We start from the raw sequence: 12229 nt of genomic DNA, 5'->3' as shown, positions 1-12229 counted from the left end.
CTTCCATGGTAGGATCCAGAACTTGCGTTCCTTTGCCGCCCTATTTAGGGTTTCCGTCGACAGGCTTATCCTTGTCGGCCTCTCTACCCTTTTGACCTCTTCTAAGGACAGCTCGCATATTAGAGGTTTCAAAGTCATTAACGTGCACAGCCTCAATCAAACTAACCCGACTACCACTAGGCAGCTCCTCCACTGTAGTCTTTGGTCGTTGGAGTATTTGTTTAGACCCGTCTTCTCGCTGGGAATCATTTCCTTGCACACGATGATTAATAGGCCTTGGTTTCCGACTACCTCGTTGGAGGGAACTAATCTTACTCTAGCAAGTGGCTGCTAAATGGCCGAATTTCCCACAAATGTCACGCTTGACATTTGGGCAATTTCGTGGATAATGTTGCCCACCACACCATTTGCAGCTAAACCTCGAAGGTGTACCCTCATCTGGGTATCTACTTCCTATCAAATTTTGTTGTTTTTAAAGAAAGTTGACATCAACGGCTATTTGTCGATACTGCTCCGTAATCATGTCGGTATAATGCTTCATCATGTCCTTAACCTCGCCAAGAACATTGGAAGTACTCGACTCGTAGCCTTGATCATTACCCTGTCGTTCCATCGGCCTAACAATTCGATTAGGCACTAGTTGTTGAACCACAGGCATGGTATTAGGATTAACTACCTAGCCTCCACCATTTGGAGCCATTTGACTGCCTGTAGGTATCGACATGCTAGGGGGAGCTGGTAATAAAGGCACATTCTGCATCATGTTCCCTCTTCCATTAGGATTAGCCATCGCCATCCCTAGGCTACTACTGCCATTGGTCGTCGCCATATTATTTCCCAATGTTAGATCCATATTCGAATTGCCTCGAGAGGCATAGGCTGCTTGTAGTCAGGATTCCACTTCTTGTGCTCGTGTAATGGCAGTATCTATATTCCCCAAAGGCACACTACTCAATTGCAACTGGATGTTAAAGTCGAAACCATGCAGAAAACATTGCAATTGGGCCGCTGCGGGGATAGAAATAGAGGTGTCCAACTTACGGAAAACCTCTTTCAGTTTCTTCGCATAAGCATGAATATCCTCGTGTGGTTCTTGACGGGTCACGTTGAGTACACGCAACCAATATTGCCCACCCCTTTCAGGGGCAAACTCCCTTTGAAAAGCTCCATAAAATGAATCAATATTCAATATGGTTCCGACTTCTAAACCATGATACCATATGGCAGCTCTTCCTTTGAGAGTCATATTGAAGAATATCATTAAATGTCCTTCTTCTTGGATGCGACAGTTAAACATCAACTTTTGAAACTCCCTGATGTGGAGTTCCGCATCTTCCTCAACTAACCCATTAAAAATGGGTAGCGGGTAACCTAGAGCCGACAAATCTGTCGTTCCTGCAGGAATCACAATGGGCTGCGCCATGACGGAAATTGGATTTGTATTAGAAATAGGGGACGGTGAGATTACACCTCCTGCACTTGATATAGACTGCCTTATGGAAGAAATGGGAGCACTAGAGCTTCCACCTTCTCCTAACTTACTGCTTGTGGCACCAAGACCACTAGCTCCACTCCCTCATAAGGGTTCAATACCACTACGCTTAGGGGAATACCTCTTAAAAATTTCAGCACGTCGCCTAGCTCTTTCGTCTCTCTCTTGCTTTTGGATTTCGGCTAGACGATGCTTATCTATGAATAACGGGTCAATCTCAGTATCCTTTGGCATAAACTACTAACTGGTCCCTAGACAACCAGGATTCGAGAACCGCAACTTCTAAGCGGCTCCCGGCAAACGCACCACTGATGGGACTTGAAACGGACCGGCACTGGCTCATACACTAGCCGGACCTCTATCATGCGCTCAACAACCCCACGGCCTCGTGACCAGGAGCGTGGATGACACAACGTCTTGCGTTTGTATCACGTCTCGTAGTCCAACTCTAACCCAATTAACAATCCTCAAAGGGAGTCCGAGCACATTGCCAAATAGCATGAAACACAAACATAGGAGGTCCTCCCACGGCTGACTACCGCTACCTCACTACGACTCTCCTACACCTTGGGGATTGGCCCCTCGATGCGTCGCTAAACATATATAACACAATATCGCACACATTTTCACTCAATGTACCAATTGATCGTATCTAGGATTGTGCCATTCCTCACTTTATTTTCCCTTAGACCCAATGCCTAGCCTATAGCTTGGGACAACCTTACTCAATGTTGGTCATGTTCCACTAGAAAGCAATTGCCATACATCCATGACGTATTGTCTGATACCTTTTATCATTTTATGCTTCATGCAAATTGTGAATGTCCATGTGCTCAAACAATTAAGAAAATCAGCGTTGGTGCACATGTGGAAAACATTTCTTTCAATGATTTTCGTCTATTGCTCATATGCGGCATTACATGAATCTAGCACCGAGAAACCCTCGTACTACTAGGTTCTTAATTTTTAATTATCGACCAACCTAAATGGTATGAAAAAAAACCCAGCAAGCTTTTCATCATTTCATTCAGTATTTAAACACCTTTTATACACTCTATCCTCTCACCCGTTTAGATTGTGCATGGTGTATAGGTTTAGGGTTCATTTTCCACATTTTCATTGCATAAAAAGCCATAAAAACTCACTAAAACATAAAGGTAGGACTGAACTGAGGCTAAACCTCATACTTCAAACCCCCCATACATCCATAAACATGAATCTTATTTTTTCTTAATTTTCGACACTCAAAATCCATTTTTCTTCTATTTTTTATCAATTTTTACTATTTTTCTTGTATTTTTTTAAATATTAAATGATTGAAAATACAAAGTGAGTTGTGGACTGTGGCCCTTAGGTTCATTTGCAGCAAAAATACAAATTTAGTTGGTGTGTCTTATTATATTTTTCATTTATATCTCAAAAATACCAATTTTTTTCATATTTCACGTGTTTTACGGGTTTTACACTATTAATTTCATCCACAACACTTATGATTTTCTGATTTTTTGATTTCAAACAGTTGAAAAACATCACAAACAATATTATAATGCATAATCATCCCATGGAAACAAATATTCATGAAGCAAATTGCATAAACCATCAATTTCCTTTGTAAAAATGAGATTACCGTTCTTTGCAGATTGCGGGTTTTTATTTGCCATATCTTGGGACTGATTTCCAGCCACCATTAATGCTCATGACTGTCCACAATCAGCAATCTTCCTTCCTCTTGCACCACGGAGCAATCCGGTCTTCATTGGACAAGCATTCGTCATCCATTCTTCTTCTTATTCTTCACCACATGAATATGCTCTTAGATGAGAGAGAGAGGAGAGAGAAAGACTGAAATCAGAATTCTTCATAGAGACCGCCATTGGAGGAGCGAAAACCGACGATACGATTAGCAGGTAGAGGAGAGGCAAGGGCCATTGTCAATTATAGTGGTTGTTTGCAGGCAGGGAGAAGCATGATCAACATTTGGGCGCAAATTTCGACGCCTGTTCCTCACGCCCTTCTCCATGATTTTCTCTCTTTTGTTTGCATGAAAGTTTCATGCTACATTAAAAGTTGGGCTCCCAAGGATCACTTACCCACTTTGGCCAAATTTTGTCCACCTCTTCGCATCTTGACCAGTTTCTTGGCCATTTTTCCGTCCGAACTCCGAATTGAGCTCTGAAAAATCCTGGGCGTTCGGCTTGGCATCCCACATTGGCCAGTAACTCTTGTCAACCCGCACGACTGTCTGAAAAATTATGAAAAATCAACAAGTGTCGCTCGGGCGCCTTTAAAGCACTTTGACGCTTAAAATCGTCCTAGATCGAGCCGCCGCCTTTAACGTTGAATATTTTTTCCTTGATATTCATAATTTTTAGGTATTTTTAAGCACTTCTCGGCACCAAAATTCCGCTCTTACTAGGTCTAGATGGACTTGCACCTGCTTGGTACTTTCTCCTCTAGCCACTGTCACTGTGCCACATTCTTGGTCTAGGTCGTATGATCTGAGGAACTCTACACACTTCAGGTGGTCCGGCTCCTGTGAGAATTTTTCAAGGTACTTGCTGAGGTTACATTGCTCGACCACCCTTCTAGCTGCTTCCTCCCTAGCCACCACAACTTCTATGTTACGGATGGGTTGAAACTTAAGTTGGCCGAAGGCGCGGTTTTCTAGGTAGATGCGATATTGCTCTCTTTCCTCGTCTCTGAACGGGAGTCGGTGGACGCGGTTTTGCTGCAATATCTTTTGTTTCTGTCATAAACCGTAATTTTCCTTAATGCTTGCGGCATAATAATTTGCTGAAAAAGAAAAACTCTATGCTTTTGAATGAATTCATTAAGATCCAATGTAGATTCTCATTTTCAGACTTTGACTTTTTACCCTTTACTTCAAATTTTCCATGCCCTTTTCCTATCCCATCCGTTTTTCATAATATATGTCTATGTGTTTCACTGACTTTGATTTGATTTACTGATTCTGATTTGATTCACCTTACCCCCTCCCCTTCCAGCTTGAGAGGAATCCTTCCTAGGATTTAGGGTCAGAAGGTTAAGGGCTTTCGGCATGGGGGTGTAGGGGTTACTTGTGAAGGAGCCAAGTATAGAAATTGGGATTTTATTACAAATGAGCTTCGCGGTCCAGGTCAAAGGGTTTAATCCCCACTTGGGTGATATATGTGAGAACATCTGTTAGGAGGTTACCAGAGTTGACTCGGCTAGCAATGTGCAACTCTTCCTCGGTCAACAAGCGGTCGAGGTAGGGATGTCCTTTGATGTGTTCTTCTATAGGGCGGCCCTGAAGAGTGGTTAACACTCGATATGAGGTTGGCGCGACATATGTGGGGTCGTACTCTACTATTTTGATAGTGTGGCGCTGCTCAACGTTGGTCATTATTCGGCATCCTTCAACTTCCCATTGCAACCTAAGAGTGTACCAATGCCTTAAGAACTGGGATTCTATCTCAGCAAGTCTTGACAGCCCTGCAACTTCTTGGTCAGTGATGGGAGAAGTGGTTCGATGATCATATGACGTGATGAGGCGTTGTTTGATTGCTTGCTCTTATCTCAGTGCTGAGCAATTCAGCAGTGGAGATAGCAGCTTTTGCGAACGCGAATTCAAACATTTCTCAAGAACAAGGCATCGTTTGAACTTCGGTTGCGAAGGATTCGTCCAATACGCCTAAGTCCAAGCGATCGTAGCTCAGAGCTAGTGACACAAAAGTGGCGTCTAATCGCTTAATGCAATCCACCACGTCATCCCCTGTTTCTTCAGCTAAATCAGTTGCTAGTGTGAGAAAGGATTTCCTCTCGTAAGAGGGCCTAAGGCCTGCGGGTGGTTTGGGTTTGGTAGGACTTAAGCCTTTGGCAACGAAAAGTTGCGGTGGTGAGTATTCTTGAGCTTGCGATTGGGTCACTGGGACTATGGCTGGGTTAGCAGCAGCCTCGAGTGACGGCCTGTTGCTTTCAGGATGGATTTGGGAAGTCGGATCGACTCTGGTGGGTGATGACTCTTGTGACGGTGGCTGTCGCTTGGGTCGATAGGCTTGGGCGACTCTCTTGGGTTCATGCGTGGATGAATTTGATGGTTGCGGGTCAGGGAAGCTCTGCGGCTTGTGGTTTTGAGGTTTTATGGTTTTTGGGATGATCAAGCTTGAGGCTGGCATACGAGTGGTGCCTTTGGCCGTGTGGACCTTAGGTATCCATAGCCAAGCATTGCCCTCATAGTAGCCTTGTGCATGCAAGAGGGCTTTGGGGACCCATCTTTGACTGATTACGCGTCTATTCCTGTAATTGCATTTGGGCCTCCTAGGTTTAGAGTTTCTGGTCTTATGAGGATAGGAGCGTCGACTCCGAGGCGGCTGTTGCGGCTGTTTAGGCATCCATTGAAGGCGAGGCTGTGGGGCCTTAGCTTTGGCTACTATGGGTTGCGGTCTATGAAATTCGGGGAGTGGCGGCCGCACACTAACCCCCTTCTTAGACTTGACTACATATGTTTCTATCGGTGGCTTTGTGGCCCGGGATGAGGTCACGCAGCCCTTGCTGAAAGCTGTAACAATGCGAATGTTGTCTATTGCGAGGTGGATGCGCTCTGACTCGTAATCAACATTGCAGTGGATCTATTTTTTGAAAGTTCGCCCCAGCAGTGACTCTGTGCCTGCGTTTTTAGCATTTGACAACACATAAAAAATCATTGGAACAGCCTCAAACTCGATAGAAACGGCTGCTTTGCACTTGCCGAGTAGTGCATAGGAATGGGCCCCATATGGGCTTAATTCCGCATTAGTGGGCTGAAGTTGTGGTCTGCCAAGTTGAGTCCAATGATCGTGGGTTAAGACATTGAAGTCTGCTCCCTCATCGATCAAGGCCTTGAAAGCGCATGTTTGTTTTGCCGTGACCGTAATATGGAGGTATGCAGGTTCTACGGCTTCCTCATCCTCATCGTCGATTTTAGTGATTGTGACTACTCGTACTTTGACAGGCGGTTCTAACATCGGTGGCTCATGCAAAGGATGCATAGGAGGGTAGTACTTCTTGACACGACTGCCATTGAAGAAGCCTATTCCCTCACCGTCTAGGGTCTCAAGTTCGACATTGCCTGTTTGGTTGATTGCACGAACTTTGAAGGGTCCAAGACCTCTAAATTTCATTTTTTGCTTATGCCTCTTAACTGAGTAGAGGAGCACTAAGTCACCCTCTTCGAACTCGTGCTACTTGACGTGCTGGTCAAACTAGCTCTTGCATCAGGCTTTCTCACAAATCATCGTATGGGTGGCTAGAAGACGAGTCTCCGAGAGGCATTCGAGTTCAACTAGACGTTGTGTCCATGCCTCCTTCCCTTCCCATCGTTCTTGAAGCGCTATTCTCAGGCTAGGAATGAAGAATTCTAATGGTAGAATCGCTTCTGTTCCATATGTCAGCCTAAAGGGGGTTTGACTGACATCCGTTTTATAAGCTGTGCGGTAAGCCCACAAAGCTACCATCAGTTTGTTGTCCCAGTCGTTGCATGAAGCAGAGACAACTTTGGTTAAGACATTGAAAAGAATCTTATTCGTGGATTCGGCCTAGCCGTTTGTCTGAGGGTAGTATGGCGAGGATTTGCGATGGATGATGAGGAAGGTGGACAGGAGATGCGCAATCACTTCATTGATGAAGTGCGTGCCTTGATCACTGACCAGTTCGATGGGGCAGCTGAATCGTGAAATCACTTGCTCCCATAAGAACTTAGCAGTCATTCTAGCGTTGTTTTTTCGTGTTGCTCTCGCTTTTGCCCATTTCGTGAGGTAATCCGTGGTCACAATGATGTATTTGGCCTGCGAATACTGTGCCGCAGGACTAATGGGTCCAATGAAATCAATTTTCCATTTTTCGAAGGGTTGTCGAGCAATAACTGGGGTTAATTCCATTTGATCCTTGCGAATTGGAACCTTCGTCCGCTGACACTCGTCACAGTGCTTGACAAATCGTGCTGCGTCGCGAAAAGGCGTGGGCCACCACAGTTGAGACTGCAACACTTTTCGTGCTGTCATGTCTCCGCTAAAGTGCCCTCCGCCAATGTCGTCGTGCGCTTCTGAGAGCACATCGTGCATCTCATATTCGCATACGCATCTACGCAGCAATCCATCTTGCCCCAACCTATAGAGTTGGCCTGCAATCAGCTGATAGGGCTGGATTTTAAGGATTAATCGCCTAAGTCAGGCTTTTTCTATCGGTGGGTCAGGCAGTCCATGCTCAAGCACTTGGACTATGTCATCTGCCCAATATGGCGTTAGATCAGCCTTAAATAGATCTCTTTCGCTGGGAAGGTTAAACAGATGGGTGTTGGGTAAGTCATTAACAACACCTTGTCCAGCGGCTTCTCGGATGGGAATGCATGATATGTGATCAGTCATGTAATGATGTTTTCCCTTCCGCACCACCACTGAGAAGTCAAACTCTAAAAGCAAAAGGAGCCATCGAGCTATGCGTCCTGTAGCGCAAGGTTTGTTTACTAGATAGAGCAAGGCTTGATGGTCCACAAAGAAGGTAAAGGGCATGGCCAAAAGATAATGCCGAAATTTCTTCACTGCGAATACCATGGCTAATCCCTCTCTTTCCGTCGTCGAGTAGTTCATTTCCGTCTCAGTGAATTGTCTGCTAGCAAAGCTCATTGGATAGTCTAAATTGTGTTCGCCAGGATGGCACAATACTGCCCCCACGACAAACTTAGAGGCATCGATATGCACGTGGAAAGTAATGGTTCAATCTGGGGCTCGTAGGATTGGTGTTGTGGTTAGAGTCTTCTTCAACTCTTCGTATGCCCGTTGGCATGCTTCGGTCCATTCGAAGACAATAAGCAGCTTGTACAGGGGTCTGGTGATCAACGCATAATTCAGTACAAATCGTCGATAGTATCTAGTATGGCCTAAGAAGCATTGAACTCCCTTGTAGTTGTTTGGGGGTGGAAGGTCAACAATAACCCTGACCTTTGAGAAGTCAGTGGCAATGCCGTTCTTTGACACCATATGCCCTAGGATGCATCCATGCTTCACCCAAAACTGGCACTTTAAGGGGTTCAAGGAGAGACGATATAAGCGACACCGCTCGAAAACTGCTTGGAGTTTGTCTAGGTGTTCGATCCAGGTCGAGTGGACACAGAGGTCATCGACAAAGACTTCTAACTCCTTGCGAAGCATGCCCTTAAAGATGGTGCACATGAGGCGTTGGAAAGTGGCAGGGGCATTAGTCAACCCGAAGGGCATGACTATGTAAGCAAAGACGCCCCGCTGAAGGCAATCTTATGCCTGTCCGCAGGATGCACTTGCACCTGGTTGTACCCTGAGAAGCCGTCCAGAAAATTGTAGGCTTCCTTGCCTACCACTCTCTCAAGCATGTGCTTCGTGTACGGCAACGGATAGTTGTCCCTCTTGGTAGCAGCGTTCACCTTCTTGTAATTGACGCACACTCGGATTTTTCCATACTTCTTCATCACGATGACTATGGGCGATACCCAGTTTGTGTGCTCAATTTCGTAGATGAATCCCGCTCTCATCAGCTTATCAATCTCTTCTTTGATAGCATGAGCATGTTTTGGATTCATAGGGTACGGTCACTGCTTGACCGGCATTGCGTCTGGCGTCATGGGTATGTTGTGAGTCATGACACTTGGATCTACCCCCTTAAGCTCTTCTAAGGACCAGGCGAACATGTCTATGTACTCTCCCAAGAGAGCGACAAGACACGTTTCTTCTCCATTAGTCAAGTTATCGGCAATGAAGACTGGTCGGGGTGTTTCCCCTTCTTGGGCTAGGTCCACCTCCTTGACCTTGGCTAATCCCTCGATTGGTTCGCTTGTCTGCGCTTGACGTTTGGCACCTAACAAAACTACCACCCTATCCCCTTTTTTGAATTTTGTAAGTCGTTCAGGGAGGTCATGCGGTTTTCGTTGTTCTATCGTTCGTGTATCCCTGGGTTGTTTTGCCTTTTCCTGCCTTGATCGTCTGCGCCTCAGGTGGACGGGTAGGTCCCCCTTGGTGCGTCTGGCTGTGGGCGGCCTAGGGATTTTTGGATCACCATTCGAACTAACCTCCGATTCAGAGTCGAACCCTCCATCTTCGCTAGAAGAGGTGGTCTCCCCTGGTGGGCGCAGTTCAGATGGTGATTTAGTCCTAAGTACTGATGTTGTTCCTGGATGGGCTAGGCCTGCTTGCTCAAGGTCTATGGCTCCTATGTGTTCCAACCAAGCGCAATCACATTCCACGCGCATGACTCCTCGCTCCATCCTGAAGATACTCTTTTTCTGCGGCTTGGAGTCTGCTCGTATTTGCTCTATTTCTTATCCTTCAGTGTCATATTCCACGGTATCTACCTCACCCTTACTTTCATCACTGAAGGATTGGCAGTCTTTGTATTCGTCGTTAGAATTCTCTTCATCAGATTGCTCGTCGTCTCCTAAGGCTTGGTATGTCTCTGGTCATTGGTCAGGAGCCAAGGCCCAGTTATACATGAGGTTTAAGTTATGCACTCTGGTCCATTGCCACTTGGATTCATTTAAGAGATCCTGGAGTGGTTTGAAATTTGCAGCTGGATTGCCAGCTAGCTTGTCCGTTAGGTATTCTAGTATCTCCTCGAGTTTCCTTTTGTTGGTTGGGACTTGAAAGTTGACTGGCTTCGGTTTTCCACGAAGGCTTCTTGCCATCATGCAGACTGGTACGGAGGGTGTGTCGTTAGCCTTGTCGATTGTTTTGATGGCTTGCTCATACGCCTCATGATCCGAGAACGGTAGGTCGATTGTAGCAAGGACATGCATCTAATCCCGCTCGTTCTTTGGGCACGGGATATACTTGGTCAAGGGCCCATAGGACTTCTTGACCTAAGCATTATCCTTGAGCATAGCAGAGATGGCATCTAAGTCGACTAGTGAGGTCTTCTAGGTGTCTATCTCTACTCTCACAACGTCCGTCCTATTGCCAAGGAAGATCAAGCCGCTACCCCAATCTTCGATGACTCTAGCGTTGCGTATCCAGGGTCGGCCTAATAGGATGTCGTAGTCCACTCCCTTCATGACTATAAAGTCAATGGAGAACTAGACACCTACGATCTTCACTAGCCAATTCTTTAGCACCCCGAATGGCTTGACTCTCATACCATTTGCTAGTGTGACATTAAACCTCGTAGTCTCAACGGGTGGGTTTCCCCAAGTCTGAAGCACTGCGTGGCTAAGCACACTAACCCCAGCCCCCGTGTCCACGATTCCCTTTCTCGTATTGCCTAGGGCTAAAACCGGTAAGACCGCATGCATCTCAGAACCTTCCCAGAAGGCATTGACGTGCAAGGATTTAGGCATGGAGTGCAACGTCAAACTCGGTATTTGCGTCTCTGCATCATGGTCATGAGGGTCTGCCGTGACCTGCTCTTGTGACCCTTCAACCCACTGCTTAAGATCTTACCATAGGGTGGGGTGCTGCCTAAGCAGATCTCCGAGGCTAAGTGTTATAGGAGTGGTCACCAACGTGGTCAGGAGATCGTTGGGTATTCGTCTCTCTCCTAACCTGGATCGTCCTGACCAGTGGCCATGACTGAACCACGGCCCTGTGGCGCCGAGGCTTGGCCTTAGCGGCACTACTTGTGGTGCAATTGCTTCTCCCGACTTTGGTTGTGGAGGTGAGGTTGGCGTACTTATGCTGGAGAGATCATCGATCTCGTCCTCTATGATGGGCTCAGCGTCTTTTAGATACTCTTGGGCTTCCTTCACTCATTCCTTCACCTTTTCTATGGCCTCTAATTGTCGCTTCGGATGCGGGTATTCCCCTACCTTAGCACTTCCCTTTGCGGCCGTCTTAGGGGCTGAATTTTCTGCCTCTGCGTTAGAGACCTTTCCAACAGGCAAAGTTGTAGCACTCTCCGTTTTTAGTGCGATTTTAGCTTCCACCTCTTCCTCCTCCGTCTACGGCTCTTCGTTCCTATCGAGGTTGCATTGAGATTGCTAGGTCCCGGCAGAGAGATGCCGGCCTGCTTCGTTTGGGTACGGGTCATGACCTGCAATGGGATAGGCGCAGCTTGCCCATCGTGGTTCTCGACACCAAACAACCCCAATGGGACAGATAGCACGTTGGTTGAGCTAGAAGGCAGCTTTCACTTTGGGCAATTGACGAAGAGATGGGTGATTCCGCACTCAGCACACCTTTGGTCAGCCTTGTCTCTATTTTACTGCTCCCTTTCAGGGCAACGTGATGAGACATGACCTGGGTGACCACAAGTCCAACAGGTGATTGGATCATACGTCTGCCCTCCTAGGCCTTTACCTCGTCCTCTTCCTAACGCCATCACCGGTATGAGGTGATAATCCATGAGGACAACGTTGCCCTCATCGTCATGTGAGACGTAAGGCCATATGTAAGCTTCTTCCTCGTTCGGTTCTTCCACATAGTGGACAGGAGCGTTACTCGGTGGATGGGTTACATAAGGACCAGGCGGTCTAGGAATGCCTGTAGGATTTATTTCCATCCTAGGAATGCAGGGAGGGTCAATGGGACTCCCCTTCCGAAAAATGGCTATGGCCTGTTCGCTAGGTAAGGCTGGCCATATGGTTGTGAGTATGAAAGTCTTCTTGGCAATCTATAATGTGCGACGTCATGACCAAACCTACCGCAGTTAGCACAAGGTCTTGACCTAGGGTCTTGACACTCGGCTGGCAAGTGGTTTCCGCCACAATACACGCATTGGACGTGTGGGCGCGTTGGTCGTCTCAGCATGTCTTGCAACTTG

Source organism: Lygodium microphyllum, chromosome 21 (assembly GCF_053477565.2).
Source record: "Lygodium microphyllum isolate KBCC chromosome 21, Lygodium_microphyllum_v1.1.10, whole genome shotgun sequence".
In the NCBI taxonomy this organism is placed as follows: Eukaryota; Viridiplantae; Streptophyta; class Polypodiopsida; order Schizaeales; family Lygodiaceae; genus Lygodium; species Lygodium microphyllum.
This window is presented reverse-complemented; position numbering follows the sequence as displayed.